Consider the following 16,543-nt stretch of genomic DNA (forward strand, 5'->3'; position numbering starts at 1 on the left):
TTAGGAGAACTGACTACCATGCACTGGAAAAATCCATGTATAACTTTTGCCTTAACTACCAATACCCTCCTGTTGACTGAATAACCCTTACTGATAACAGTTGAGTGACACATATTCTGTATATTTATTATATACTGTATTCTTACAATTAAGGCAGCAAAAAGAAAATGTTTTTCCAGGTTGACACAAATCTGTAAAAAGTTTTCCAATATTATTTACTGAAAAAAATCTGCATATAAGTAGACCCACACAGTTCAAACCTGTGTTGCTCAAAAGTCAACTGTATGATTTTCAATAAATTTAGTATGTATAATTCCTAGTTCTTTGCCAGGTTTCCTCAATATGGCACTGTGTCACCTTAGCAATATTTATATTCAAAATTAGGCTTAAAAATAAAATGTATAATTTCACAAATGAAAGATGTCCCTTTTTTGAGAAGCAAAGACTTCCAAATGTTATCATTTTCTTCAAGAATGTTAAAGATGATTTTTAAAGAAAATCTCTCTCAACCATATGTTCAATCATATCATGTGAAATTTTAAATTTTCTTCCATAACAGAATGAAATTTCACAAACCTAATATCCCTACTACTGAGCTGTGACTGTCTTGAAATACACTGAAGAATATTTATATTTTTTATAAAGAATGACAATAGTGACCACTCTGAAAAAGGAATAAAAGGGATATCCATTAAAGACAAGAGAAGACTGATTCAGATCTCAAATTCTAAGGGTGATTAGAGATTGTTCCCTTCTTTAAGACATTTTCAGCATTTGAATTGCCATTTGATTCTTTTTTTTTTAAATAGATTCCTTCCTCTGGTGAAATTCTCCATCTTGTCACATATTTATCTAAACATATTAATCATACTCATGATAATGTCTGTGCTTAACGTTGCAGTATCTGAGACATCTATGAGCCTATGAGCTTATACTTGTTTTCTAAGCTCAGTTTTTTTGGTACATGTGGCAGTATTTTTATGAAAAGATTTGCCTTATATAATAAAGATACATGAAATACAAATGAAAAATAATAGAAACACTGGAAAAGAATATCTTCCTCCAAATGGAGCTTACCCTAAACCCTAACTTCTAGTGAGCAGGTGAAATGGAGCATTTTATTTCGATGCCATCGGGGACTGATGTAAGCTGGGCTGCTTACTTTGGCCTCTGGTTTGCCTTCATGTCTAGCACTGGGCTCTTTGGGGATCTCAACGAGGATCTGAAGGGTTTACAAGGGTCCCTCTTCCTCATCAGGTAATGATCTCCGCTGTTTTTTTCATCTTGGCACAGTGAGCATGCTCAAAATTGTCATCTTAGCCTCTCACCCTTTGCAGCCTGAGAACCTAGCAATATCTGAGTATGAAAATTACAGAAGACAGGTCTCCTTTTTCTGCGCCTCCCTCTCCCCAGGCTTTTGGCCCCACAAGTCTTGGCTGCCAGGGAGCTCTCTGATGCCTTCAAGTGGACTTTCTGTGGGTGTTTTATCCATTCAGCCAAGAGATAAATCAAAACCAAGAAATCAGAAATTCTGAAAGGACTGATAGTGAGCATCAGTACAGCATTCAATGTAGGTAAGCATCAATAGAGAACTCAGTGAGCATTCAGCACAGAACTAAGACTAAACTATTATGGAAATTATGATTCCAGGAAAGAGGGTGACTTTAGCGGTATAATTATAAAATAAAACAAGAGTTGGAAGTTAGGAGGGGAAGGTATAACGAACTAAAAAAGATGCTGATTTTTTTCAACTTTCATAATAAAAATGTCAATTATTACTGACAAAAATTTGAAACAAAGGTTAAAGATAAGACTTGAATTTCTGAATTTATATAACCTTGCATCCTAACAGGAGAGATATCTTTTAGAATTCTACATCATTTGCAATGGAAACATTTATTTTGAAGTATTATCAATTCCCTTGTTATCATTTTAGTTTAAAATTTTTCATTTAGATTCAAATAAAATTAAGTTCAACAATTTTATTTTTAAATATACAGAAGACACCATTTTCACATAACTAGTTGGGCCTATTTATCTGTCTGCCTTATATGCATCTCTCCAACTTTCTGTTTTACATATTTATAGAGATTTCTGGAGGGATGATTACTTCATGATAGATATGGTTATTTCAGAGTGGTTGGGCTTGAGAGGTTTCCTTCCCCTTCCTTCTTTATATTTTTCTTTAGCTCCCTCTCTTTTAAACAGCATACATTATTTATTTGGATATTTGCTGAAATGGAAGGCTGTGTTTTCCTGTCCTGAAGTATTACTAAGTTATGAATTGTAAGCTCCCCCAGTGGACTCTAACTTCCCCATAACACAGCGATTTATGTCTCATTCATTGCTCCAGCACCAACTACTAGCACAGGTATGGCCCAAGCACAGAAGGTACTCAATAAATCATTGCTACAGTATACAAATTCAGTTCATAGTCTTCATCTAAACTGAAACTCAAATCCTTTGTCAAAGGATCGACTACAATCCTCACTTAATGAGCAAGAACCGAGGCTTAAAGAGGGCTTATCAAAGATCACACAGCTAGTTCCTAACAGGACACATGAAGCACCAATCTGCTTTCTGCCTGGAAGCTCTGTTTACTCCAAAGCCAGTAGTACATCTGTGTCAGCACAGCCGACTCTCTACCTCCTTCTACTGCCCCACCCTCTGAAGGGCATCTCTGCCAAGCCGACTTCCTCTGGGCTGTGGCTCCACAGTGACTGGTTGGTAAGGACCACACATTTGCTTATCTTCCCCCAGTACTTCATCTCACTCTCGGTATGTTAAAGACAATACATCAACTCAGCAAGTAGAAATCCACCTGAAGTCATTAAACCAACAAATGCCATTATATGAAGGCACTTGACCCTACACGTGGAGATATTAAGACACTATAAATCACAAAGCTAAAAATGGGCAACTAACTCCAAGTCCCAGATCTGGCTTAAGCTCCAAGTCCACTTAAACGTGTTTACTTGGAATACCCGAACAAAAGCCGTTTGTGTTCGTGCTTAGAGGAGCATCTGCACATACAAAACCCTAATGCCACTATGATAAAGCCTATAAAGCCTAAGAAGTAGACCTTCCCATCTGAATCAACTCAGAACACTCCTACCTCTTTCTGTATCATGATTTATGTATCATTCAAAAGTACCTGTCACTCTGCAATATAGCACTTCAGCCTCTTGAATTAATTTGTCTTATTTTTTCCTATCCTGCACTAAAGAGCCTTTATTATGAACAAAATCTTATCTCTAAACTCACTGCATTGGAAATAAAACTCCCCACTGTCCATCTATTTCTCTAACTCATGAGCTAAGCATTGTTTCAAATTTTCCTGTGCTCCTACCACTGTGGTACACTCCCACATCCATCTCCAGCCCTCAGGACACCAACAGAGAGGAAACCTAATGGTGTCTATTCAACCAACTCATCAACTCCTTGCAGCACAAACTTACAGAGGTAAAAAGTACAGGTTTTTAGAATGACATTTGGAAATGTTCCTAAAATAGTTAACAGAGGTTATTTATGGGTCATGAAAGTAAGAATCAGTATCTACCTGACTCCATATACTCTGTATTTTCTGATTCTTTTCCTACAATGAACTTCATTTACTACTTTTTTTTAAAGGTATTAAACATAATGCCATAAGATAATACACTGAACAGTAAGATACTAATTTATTCAAACCCTGGATGAAACCAGATGATTTTTAGGAAACTATAAATTACCAAAGCTGACTCAAGAAGGGTTAGGAAGCTGAAACAATAATAAAAAAGGAAGAAACTTTGAGTTGTCTATGCTTCACTCCGTGCCACCACCACCACCACCACCAAACATTAGGCTTTAATTATTTTAGAGTTGATTTCTGTTAATAGATCAAAAACAGAAAAGCTGCCCAGCCATTTTAACTGTTTCAGAAAATAAATCGGCGTAACATTGATCTAATTGAAAATGTTTCAGCAAACAAAAGTAAAACAAATTAAACATATATTGTTGGCCAAAAATTTACTTAGGAATACATTCTTAGCAAACAGAGGCAGCAAAATATTTTTAAAAGCCATCATAATCAAGTGATGTTCTAAAAATGCAAGGGAGATTAAATATTAGGAAGTCTAATTATATTAATCACCAAGTTAGTAATTCAATAAAGAAAAACTATGACACAATATTTATGAAGGCTAAAGATGTATTAAATATTAGAAACTTTTCAAAATTTAACTTAAAAAATTAAAAGGAAAGGTATTAATGTTTTAAGGCATCATGATGCTCAATTTTGAAATATCATTCAATGTGATACTAAGGATGTTTTTATATACCAATATTCTGGAAGTGTAAACTGTTCTTTGACAATGGAGCAAAGGCAGTACAATGGAGCAAAGATACTTTAACAAATGATGCCGGGTCAACTGGACATCTACACGCAAAAAAAAAAAAAAATCAGTCTAGACACAGACTTTACACATTTCACAAAAATGAACTCAATATGGATCACAGACTAAATGTAAAATGTAAAACTATAAAACTCCTAGGAGATAAAATAGGAGAAAATCTATATGATCTTGGCTATGGCAATACTTTTTATATATATATAACACCAAAGTTATGATCCAGAAAAGAAATAATTAATAAACCTGATACCATTAAAACTAAAAACTTCCACTCTGCAAAAGACAACATCAAGAGAATGAGAAGTGAAGCCACATACTAGAAGAAAATATTTGTAAAGGACTGTTATCCAAAATATATAAAGCATTCTTAAAACTAAACAATAAGGAAACAAAAATCCAAAACCTCATTAAAGATGCCTCATCAAAGAACATATGAAGATAGAAAATAAGCATATGAAAAGATTCTCCACATCATAAGTCATCAGGAAAATGGACATTAAAACATTGCATATCTATTAGAATGACCAAAATCCAGAATAGTAACACAAGCAACTGCTGGCAAGGATTTGGAGCAAAGGGAACTTTCATTTATTGCAGGAGGGACTGCAAAATGGTACAGACACTTTGGAAGACACTCTGGCAGCTTCTTACAAAACTGACCATTTCTCATACCATACAATACAGCAATCATGCCCCTTGGTATTTACACAAATGAGATGAAAACATGTCCACCCCAAAGCCTGCCCATGAATGTTTTATAAAAGGTTTATTTATAATTTTCAAAAAAGTGGAAATGACTTATTCATAATTTTCAAAAAGTAGAAATGACCAAGATGCTCTTTAGTCAGGAAATGGATAAACTATGGTACATCCAAACAATGGGATATCATTCAGCTCTAGAGAGAAATGAGCTATCCAGCCATGAAAACACAGAGGAACCTTACATGATTACTACATGAAAGAAGCCAATCTGAAAAGGCTACAGATTGTATAATTCTAGCTATATGACATTCTTGAAAGGCTGAACTATGGAGACAGTCCAATGTTCAGTGGCTGCCAGGGGTTGCGGGCTGGGGAAAGGATGAACAGGTGGAGGAGAGGAGATTTTTATGGCACTGAAACTGCCCTTTGTGATACTGTTAATGGGTAGATGTTATTATACATTTGTCCAAACTCAAATAATGTAGAACACCAGGAAAAAAACCCAATGTAAACTGTGAACTTTGATAGTGATGTGTCCACACAAGTTCACTGACTTTGGCAAACATACTACTTTCATGCAAGATGTTCATAGTGGGGGAAGCTGTGAATGTGGGGGGACATGGGTCCTATGGAAACACTCTGTACTTTCTGAGATCATAAAAGAGCTCTAAAAAAATTAAGTCTGTATTAAAGAGAGGAAAAATGTCAATAAAAAAGACTCCAAGATGACCCAGAGGTTGGAATTAGTAGAGAAGGGCTTAATAGCTATGACTGTCAAACAGTTAAAGTAAACAACACACACGTGAATAGATGTGAAATATTGTCAGAGAAATGGAAACTATAAAAAAGATATAAAGGATGTGAAAATTAACTAAGTGGTTTTAAAAAGATTAGAAACTAGTATTAAAGAGTCAATAAAATTGAATACTAAAATTTGATTGCTAAAAAATTATCCAATATGAAGAAAAGTGAAAAAAGATGGACAGCAGTAACAAAGACTCTGTGGCCTGTGGGACAATAACAAGCAGTTTGGTATATGTTTAACTGGAGTCCCAGAAAGACAAACATGAAATAATGAGGAAAAAATTGAAAAATATTATAACTGAGAATATACAAAATCTAATGAAATATATCAAACTTCAGAGTCAAGAATCTAATCAAGTCCCAAACAGAATAAAAATAAGACATAGGTACACATTTTGCCTTTTAAGATAATATAATAAAATCTGAAAAAAAAAGATTAAAGACACATTACTTGCAACAGTTTAAATACACAAATGAATGCTATTTGTCATCAAAATGATGGGAACTGAAAAGAGTATAATGATGACCTTGAATTGCTGGGAAAAAAAAAAGAAATCTGTGAGCTCAGAAATGTTTAGGTGGCAAAAATGATCTTCAAAAATAATAAAGACAAAACACTTTAAAATAAAAACAGAGGGAATTTGTCATCAGTAGACCTAACCTACAAGAAAAGCTGAAGGAAGCTGTTTAGGCTGAAGGGAAGTGATGCCAGGTTGAAATTCAGATCCATAAGCAAGAATGAAGAGCACTGGAAATGTTAAATATATAGAAATATATATAAAATTATTTTTCCCCTCTTTTAATTATATTAAAGGCAACTGTTTGAATCAAAAATAACAATATATTATGAGAAGTCATGACAGATGCACAATTAAAATATATGTCATCAACTGTACAATGGATAGATATAAACACAATTCTACTATTGTAAGATTTTTATACTTAATATAAATTCTAGTATAATATTAATTCTAAGTAGATTGTAATAATTGTGTCAGTCCTGAGAACAACCAATAAAAACTTAACACCAAAGAGCAAGAAAAGCTAAGAGAGCAAATGAAATGTTGTCAATTAACCAGTAAGACAGAAAAAGAGAGGCAGAGGAATAAAGAACAAAGATGTAACAAGTAGGAATCAAACAAGGTGACAGATTTAAAATCAAGGACACACAGGCTCCTGGAGGGCAGGGCAACCATCTGACCCTTCAGGGTGGGGGGGGGGGGTCTATCAATAATTACATTAATTATAACCAACTAAACATTCCAATTAAAGACAAAGATTGTCCAAATGGATAAAAAACAAACAAGACCCACCTATATCCTCTCTATGAGAGACATTGTTTAAATATAAAGACACAGGTAGATTCTGGGAAATGGCACAGTAGAGAGTCTGAATCCACCTTCCCCTACCTACAAACCAAATTTACACTTACATACAGAGCATTTCACCCTGCTGAAGAACATATTCTGAAGTGAATGCCTTCTATACAACAAGGGAAAGATCACATTTTTAAAAACCCAAAATGGCAGGAAAGACAGAGGCAAAGTAACTGCAGGAACCCAACCCCTAGCACAATGAGGGAAGCGGGGGAGCGACTGCTGAGAGAGCCTGGCTCAGACTCCCAGCCCGGAGGTGCAGGAAACAGGCCTAGCGGTTTATAGTGCAACTAGACCGTAAGTGAACAACCTAAGCTTTGGCATTAAACATCCACTGTTTGGCAAGGAAATGGTTGGAGGCAGCCTGGGATTGGAGGAACCAGTGCCACTGTTTGTGCTCCTTCTGCACATCTTAGTGTGGCTGAGAGCAGGATCTGGGTGCACACAGCAACCTCAGATTCAGTACAGGCAGCCCCCAGCACCCTGCCTTCACCCAGGTGTATGTGCAGGAAATCCAGCAGTTCTGCCTTGTTGCCTGCTGTCATCCACCAGCCCACCCCCATCAGCAAAACCAGGAAGTTCTCTGGCTCACAGGAAGGGTGCTAGAAACAGAGCTGGTGCCATCAAGGCAACTCTCCAGAGAACCATGGGAGAATGTGCACTGACCCCTGGTCACCAGTGGGACTGGGCAGGCTGACACGGGAATTTGCTGGAGCAGCCCAGAATGCACAGGGGACCCAGGGAACCTTCACTGAGCCTGACTCCATGCCAAAAGCAGGACCCAGTGGGTGCCTGATATGAGAATTCTCTGGACCGGTCCCAAGCAGCCCAGAAAGCACTAACGGAGAAACAGGGTACTCAGCTGTTGCCAATCCAGGAATTACCTGGAGTGCACCCCTGACCTGCTGCTGGCCCACCACCATCCCCCTGCTAGCACAGAACCCAAAGGCATGCACCCTGGAGCTCCTCCAATAGGAGCCCAAGGCTGTACTCCCAGGACTATGCTCTGGGAGCCTCAGCACCAGTAAAAGCCAGTCTCACACTCACTGGGACTCCAGTTTGCCAAACCACAAGACACATACTACACCAGGCACTGTCCTACACAAGGCCAATCCTTCAAGATTGGGAGAGGGAGACCTTTCAAAATCTTCAAAGAACCAAGCACAGAAAGTCATATCCAATGAGGAGACAGACGAATATGCTCCAAATGCTAGAACAAGGGAAAAAAAAGTTTTTTTGAAACAAGTTTTTTTGATCAGTTAACCAACCTATTTGATAAAAAGTTTAAAGAAATAATTATAAAGATACTTACCAGACCTGAGGAAACAGCAGAGCTCAAGGTGGACCTCAACAAAGAGAAAGTCTGAAAAAGAACCAATCAAAGATGAAAAAATTCAAGAATGGAAATAAAAAAGTATTTTGGAAGGAAAGAACAGCAGACTAGAGGAGGCAGAAGAATGGATCAGTGACTTGGAAGACAGAGTAATGGAAAGCACTGAAGCAGAAAAGAAGAAAGAAAGAGTTGAAAGAAATAAGGACAGGGTAACAGAGCTCTGGGGCAAAATCAGACATCCTAACATCCACACTATAGAAGTCCCCTTAGCTGATGGTCACTTAAGGTTGTTTGAATGCATTCTAACAGCACATCATTAGTTATTGAGGAAATGTAAATCAAAACTACGAGATATCATCTCACACCAGTCAGAATGGCCACTATCCAAAAGACAAGAAATAAGAAATGTTGGTGAGGATGTGAAGAAAAGGGAACCCTTGTACACTGTTGGTGGAAATGTAAATTGGCATAGCCCTTATGGAAAGCAGCATAGAGGTTCCTCAAAAATATGACCCAGCCATTCCATTTCTAGGAATTTACACGAACAAAATTCCTGATGGGAAAAGACATATGAACCCCTATGTTGACTGCCACATTATTTACAATAGCCAAAATATGGAAACAACCAAAGTGTCCATCAATGGATGAATGGATAAAGAAGAAATGGTACATATACACAATGGAATATTATTCAGCCATAAAAAAGAAATATTCTGCCATTTCCAATGACATGGATGGACCTAGACAGAGAGTATTATACTAAGTGAAATAAGCCAGGTGGAGAAAGATAAACGCCATTTGATTTCATTGATTTGTGGAATCTAAAAACAAAACAAAACAAGAACAAAAGAGCAGTAGACTCATAGACACAGAGAAGTGACTGGTAGTTACCATGGGGGAGGCATTGGGATGAGTGGGTAGGGACTATGAGGGGTTAATGGGGCACAAAAATTCTCAGTTATAATATAAGTTGGTCACAGAGATAGTAGTACAGCATGGAGAATATAGCCAGTGATTCTGTAACATTTGTCAATGCTGACAAATCTTTACAGTAGTTGGGGTAAAGATTTAATGATGTGGTTAACTACTGAACCACTGTGTTGTACACTTGAAGCTAATATAGAATTATAAATTAACTACACTTCAATTAAATAAAAATCTAATGTAAGTAGAAGAAAAAAATAAAGAGCAGAAATTAATGAAATAGAAAACAATACTCGTACTTTGAAATATTAATAAAAATGATAGTCTTCTAGAAAGACCAGTGAAGAAAAAAGAAAACACAAAACACCAACATTCAGAGTGAAAAAGACCCACCACTCCAGATCCAGCATATATCAAAAGGAAAAAAATCATAAATTAATGCCAATTTATGAATTGAACTAATTCCTTATAAAAACAACTGACACAGAATTGAAATATGAGCTCCATTATCTACTAAATCAAAACCTTCCTACAAAGAAAACCCCCTAAGATGGCTTCACTAGTGATTTCTATCAAACATTTAATGAAGAAATAAAAACCAATCTTACACAGTCTTTTAGAAAAAGGCAAGAATATACCTACTAATATTTATGATACGCACATTAGCTTGATATCAAAATCAGACCAAGACATCTCAAGGAAAAAGAAATTACAGACCACACTAGCTCATGAACATAGATGTAAAAATCCTTAATGTTAGCAAATTTGGTTCAGCAATACACAGAAAGATAATATACCATTAGTTAGTGAGATTTATGTCAGGAATACAACTTTGGCTTAACTTTTAAAATACCAGTGCAGTCCAATCACCTAAGAGAGCAAGAGAGAAAAACTATATTAGATTCTTAGTAGATACAGAAAGAGCATTTGACAAAATCCAACATCACTCATGATAAAAATTCTCAGTAAACAGGAAGTGAAGGAAAGAATCCTCAACCTGGTATAAAGAACCTGTAAACAGGAAGTGAAGGAAAGAATCCTCAACCTGGTATAAAGAACCTGCAAAAAATGCATACTAACGCCACATTTATTGGGGAAAAACTAAATGCTTTCCTCCATGTTATCAGTGAATAAAAATACAAAAAAATTCCTCAGCTATATTTTAAAATTCAAGCATTTGTACTACAACAATTACAGATTTAAAATCGTTTTAAGAGTAAAATCATTAAAAATATTGAAATCAGATGTGGGTGAATAAAAAATGTGTGAAAAGGCCTTTCTAAGGATTAAATGAAAAGCAGAACTCCTACCAAATAATCCATCAATTCAATTACATAAACATGTCAAAGTCTTGAATAGCACAGATAGACAAAATCATGGACAAAAGTTGAGCAACACACATGAACACAGGGAAACATTTGCAATGGTTTTGCAATCAGTAAGGAATTCTTCAAATCAAAAAACAAAACAGAGTAAAAATATTTTATCTTGTAAAATGACCAAGAATGTGGTATTTTTTAAATGACCAACACTTTAAAAAATAACCAACCTTACCAATAATGGAATAAATAATAATAAAGCGATTTGTCATTTATGGGGGAAGGTGAGATAATCAAAATAAAAGTTTGAAAAAGCTACCAAGTCCAGCTGATTCACATACCAGACAAGATGTGTGAAGAGGTATTGGACTGTTGATGGGAATATAAATTCCTTTTCCAGGAAATGGTTTTTCAAAATACATCCAGTAATAACAATGATAATATTAATATAGCTATCAAGATCACTTATTATGCATCAGACACTGGGCACTGAATTAAGTGCCCTGCATCTATCATCTCATTCTGGCCTCACAACAAACTGACAGTATCAGTTTTATCATCTCTATTTTTAAAATGATAAAAATCAGACAACAGTTAAGAAACATGTACTAAATTAACACAGATTAAGCAAAAGGACTGAAATTCAAACCCGGACAGACTGATTGCAGAGGCTGCGATCTTCATTAATTATATGCTTATACCCTACCTACCTCAACACTTAAATGAATGTAGTCTTTAATCCAATAACAATTCTTAAAAAGAGATTAAAGCATAACTGAAAAAGGGAAGAGATATGCACAAAGATGTGTTGATTAACATATTATGTATATTAGGGCAACTTGAAAACAACTTACATGTTCATCAATATGGGATTAAGTAGATTTGTTTGATGTATGCATTGCAATATGATAGCTTTTTTAAATGATAGGATATTTATCGAAAAATGTATCCGTAATATATTATTGCTTTACAAAATAAGTTACAAAGGAAGTTTATTATGATCTCATTTACATAAAATTTCAGACATATGGTAAAGGGATATAGTGCATAGTGAGATGTTCAAAAATATATTCACCACAGTTATATTAGAATGAATACAGGTGATTATATATTTTTTTAAGTTGTAGGTTGTTTGAAATTTTTGCAACAGATTTTTAAGTAAAGTTATACAGGCATGGATTTGGGGGTAAGATTTCTGTTCATATCATAGTGTATGTTGCCAAGTTTTTTTTTAACTTCTCTAGCCCTCTGATTCTTCACTTATAAATTAGACATAACAACACCTAACACAGACATTCTGAGGCATAAATTAGATACTATCTATAAAGTGCAAACACAGGGTTCAAGGAATGTGTTCAGTAAATTCTCAATCATTTTACCTGGAAACATTTTCCATACATTCTAGTCTCATTACCAAATAAGAACAGATAAGTCTGGAAACTTCCAATATCTGGGAATCCTGCACACTAAAGTCAAAGAAAGGAGATCAGCGATTTATTGGTCCACATGTAGACCAGGATACACAAAAAGAAGGTAAATCATGCCTGCTCTGAAAGAGAGCAGTGTGGGGTCGGTGTCACCAAGCAGCACGTTGACAATGATGTGGCTCACCTGTTGCCATGTTTTCTAACAGCTGAGCCATCTGGGTTCCTGCATGCTGTTAAGTCACCTAAAATAACCACATCACAAGTGTGCCAAATAACACAATTTCCAGAGTTTGCAAATTTGGCAGTTTGAACCAGCACCAGCAGGTCCTCATCCTTAGTAACCTGATGCAGGGCTAGGAGTCAAGATAACCCTAAGACAGACTCGGACTGTGCCTAAACGGGTTAGGAGCAGTTGCCCTGGTCTCTCTCCTCAGTCAAAAACTCTCATTAAAATAAATGAGGCTGCTCATTTGAGAAAAAATGAAACGGTTTGGGACATGGAGTTGGAAGAGCAGTTCAATTCCCGCTCATCAAAAGGAGCAGAAATCCTTATCTTGTAACAACCACAGCCGCAGATGAGATCAAACGCATCTCTTTATTCAAGTTCTGATTAAATGTGTTCTGTCCCTCTGTGTTCAAGCTCATCTTGTCCATTCTGAACCATGATGCTACTTTTCATGTACAAAATAATTAAATTTGTTTATCTCCAGCTAATGCCAGGCTGAACTGAAGGCGGTGGATAAAGATTTTTGGTTACCGCTTTGTGGTCAACTAGTAAATTTAAAACTCTCCTCATACCCTGAACATTCTAGCTGCTGCTCTCTCTTTATTTGCAATTCCAAAGCTTCCGGTCCTATTCACATTATTTGGTGCACTGCCAGGCACCACCTAAGATCTGCTTGCAATGTAAGAACATGCCGAGAAATTATGTGTTTTTGTCACACCCTATTAAACGGTATTCAAAACACAATGCCCCAGAAACTAGATTGATTGGAAGTTTTATAACCCTTTTCAGGGTAATGGAAACAATTCAGGACCATGAAAGAAAGCTATCTAGTGCAGCTGTGGGCATCTCAGACTCTCAGCTTAGCAGTCCTGTCCTGGCTTTGGTCATTAAAAGTTCAGTTGGATTCCAGTCTTTCTAGCTCTTTGACAGAACATTCCAGATGAATGGCTACAAAGTTTTCCACATTTCTTGTAAAATCAGTGTTCCTTTTGACTGATTCTGAGTTGCACGGTGTTAATACTATGGAGTCACTTTCAAGCCACTATGATATTATTACATGTGTAATATGTTTATGTACCCTGTCTCAGCATTATAGATAGTCAAAGCTCAAAACCCAGAAGTACAGAGTTAGACACAAATTTTACATTCCCTCAGTGTCATACCTTCCAGCGTGGATATAAGGAACTACTTAAGCTGCAAGCCCTTGACTCAACTGTAATGGAATCACACAGCTGTTTTCATGTTTTAAAAATAAAAAGCATATCCTCTCTTGGGTTGACCAGTAACCCCCAACGTCTCAGCTGCCCACCCAGCAACAAATACCTATATCACCTATTATAAGTGATCATTCACTTGGTCATTACCCGCACCGCATGCTGCCCTATCAGAAAAACATCTGTGAACATTATTTGACAAATTGATCGCTAAATGAGTCATTAGCTAAAGGGGCTTTCAGATTGCCTCTAGGAAGCTAGAGTGGCTACAGAAAAGAAATGCTTACAGATGCAAAGATGCAAAGACAGGAACCGTGTATCCGTGTTCAGGGGAGGGTGAGGGAATCAGTGTGGGAAAGGAGGCGGCAATAAACCATGTCCTACAAGAAAACCCACCTTCCCTAAAGGAAGCTGTTTATTAGAAGCAGTAGTAAAACCGCTTAATTCCCTCCGTGCCTCAAGGGAGAAATCGAAGCCTTTGTGAACTGAAAGAGAGAGAAATGTAGCCAGTGGTGTGCTTGTCAAGAAAAGAAAGCTGGAAAAAAGTTAGTCATTTTACCATTCCTGCTTGCCAAGCGCCGAGAGGTGTGCAGTTTACTATTATTCTGACAGGCAGACAGATACCAGTTTAGCATTCAGTCTCTTCTCCGTGTGTAGGAGAAAACAGCTGCCTCCCTGGCTCAGGATACAAGGAGTGGAGACAGAGAGGAAAAGAGACAGATTCTCCCCCATTAGCATCACGGGCAAGCCTTTGATTCATCACTGAGAACACATGGTCTTCCTAAGAAATGCATTACATATGGGTAGTTTCCTCACAGTGGCTCCACAAATAGCCTATAAACAATATATTGAAACTTAAAAGTAAATAAACACAGAAAGACCCTGAGGTTCAATTCTGTCAGAGCAATAAGAAGTCATCACATACAACACTTCTTAAGGAAATGCCTTTTTTATATCCTGCAGGTTTCATGTTGCTGACAGATGTTTGTGATTTTTAAAAAATCCTTGAAAACAGGTTATTTTGAGCCAAAATGATGTATTTTCCTGTCTTGCATGGAATGGAAACGATTTCAGTGCCAAATTCCCTGGCGACGAGGAGGAAACCGCCCACAGGACTGAAAGAGGGCCAAATGCAGTAGCTGTGAGACGCTTAGGGTGTGGGACTAAAGTTCCCTTTCTGGTCAAGGTATTAAAGGCTCACGCAGTCTCCCTGGGTACATTCCCGCAACAACTGATAAGACCCAGACATCTGCGCTGAATTTAGGGCGCACTGGATGGAAAATGTGGTGAATACCAACGAAATCTCTGCTGCTTTTATTTACAAGGGAGAAAATGCCACCATTACAATAACAAATGAAACTTGAGAAATGCTGGCCTTCCCCGCAAAAAGCTCAGGTATTTTTCTCATAAAATAAGCAGTGAACTTCAAGCAACTCTGAACTCATGACATTATGGCACAATCACATGCCTAACCCCTTAGGCTTACCCTGTAACACACTCACTCAATCCTGCAATAATCACATAAGCCAGAGAGGGATTGAATTACCCACCCGAGCAAGCCAGCTTCAAGTTAAGAGCAGATCTGAGAGCCTACTTTTGGGGCAACAAAGTTTAATCCACTTACTTCCTTACCAATCCAAGACAGAGCAATTCACATGCCTGATAAATATACTCTTAAAGTTTCATATACTGTTTCTCCATGTTCTGAGACAGGGCTGAGGATGGTCTTTCCACTAGTCACGCAGACAGGGCTCAATTGGCTGTTCATATCCTTGCTTTTTGAGTCAGTAAAGGACCAGATGAGAAGAGGGAAAGGAGAGGCAGGAGGTATGAAGGAGACAACGAGCAAATCCTTTTTGTCGTTTAAGTAACTTTCTAGGCCCAAGATGGAGCCACTCCTGCCCGGCTGCCGCATCAGCAAACACGCACTCAGAGAACTTTCCTGTCCCTGCAGCCACCAGGCTGGGCCAAAGGCGGACAGCGCCCACCAGTCCAGCCCCAGGGCCGGACCTGTGTGCCTGCGCACCCGCAGTCAGACAGCTGCAGGACCCAGCCAATCAGAGATGGCCCATGTGTCCTTCCTTGTCCTTTATTGGCTGCCCTGTGAAGGCTTCCCGCCTCCTGCCCTTCTACAGTTCCCCAAGACCAGACTATCCGCAGCCTGTGTTAAAGGACGTTAGTTAGTATCCCCTCAATGGTCTTCTGAGTCACTTTCTTTTTAACACGTACGGAATGTTCTACTTTCTCTGTCTCTCCTCCCCGGGTGCTTGTTTTCCCAATGAAAAGGAAAGTTCACAAAACATCTTCTCAGATAGAATTACTAGGACACTCGGTAAGAGAGTGTAAATTATGAAAAAGAATAAATTGGGGTAAATGCTAAATAAGCTACTGAATTATATGCGATAACCGATCAAGTGGAAGCATTTCCATGCTTTTAAACATTATCAGACGCTTGTGCTTCGGGCCAAAATGGAGTAACAGGGAGCAGAATTACACTATTAAAATTCAATAGGAAATGGGAGACTGGACTTGAGAATCCCATGAGCAGAAAAAACCCACTGAAGCCATGTAAGCACAACAAAATCTATCATATTTCATGAACATAAACGAAACTTAACTTAGGTTATTTCTTGTAAATACCTCTGACAATCATGAGACAAACGGAAGTCATCTTCCTAAAAATGATGGCAGATAATCACTTTCAACCGATCCCCTGCCCTCTGGAAACCCCCGTTGTGATAACCAAACACTGCAAAAGATAAACCCCTTCCTCATTTCCACTTTATAAGCTGCCCTGTAGCTTCATGCCCCTGAGCTTCATATTCAT

General features: G+C 37.6%; 1 long non-coding RNA gene across 1 annotated transcript in view; it reads right to left on the minus strand.

The window, feature by feature from the left end:
• Positions 1-4,189: 4,189 nt before the first annotated feature.
• The window catches only part of LOC118921373 (uncharacterized), a 51,650-nt gene continuing 39,296 nt past the window's right edge, over positions 4,190-16,543 (minus strand). The window contains exons 4-5 of the long non-coding RNA XR_008993288.1: positions 8,586-8,636; positions 4,190-4,417 (exon numbers count right to left, since the gene is read on the minus strand). This is a non-coding gene — a long non-coding RNA (uncharacterized LOC118921373). The remainder of the gene's footprint in view (positions 4,418-8,585; positions 8,637-16,543) is intronic.

Source organism: Manis pentadactyla, chromosome 13 (assembly GCF_030020395.1).
Source record: "Manis pentadactyla isolate mManPen7 chromosome 13, mManPen7.hap1, whole genome shotgun sequence".
In the NCBI taxonomy this organism is placed as follows: Eukaryota; Metazoa; Chordata; class Mammalia; order Pholidota; family Manidae; genus Manis; species Manis pentadactyla.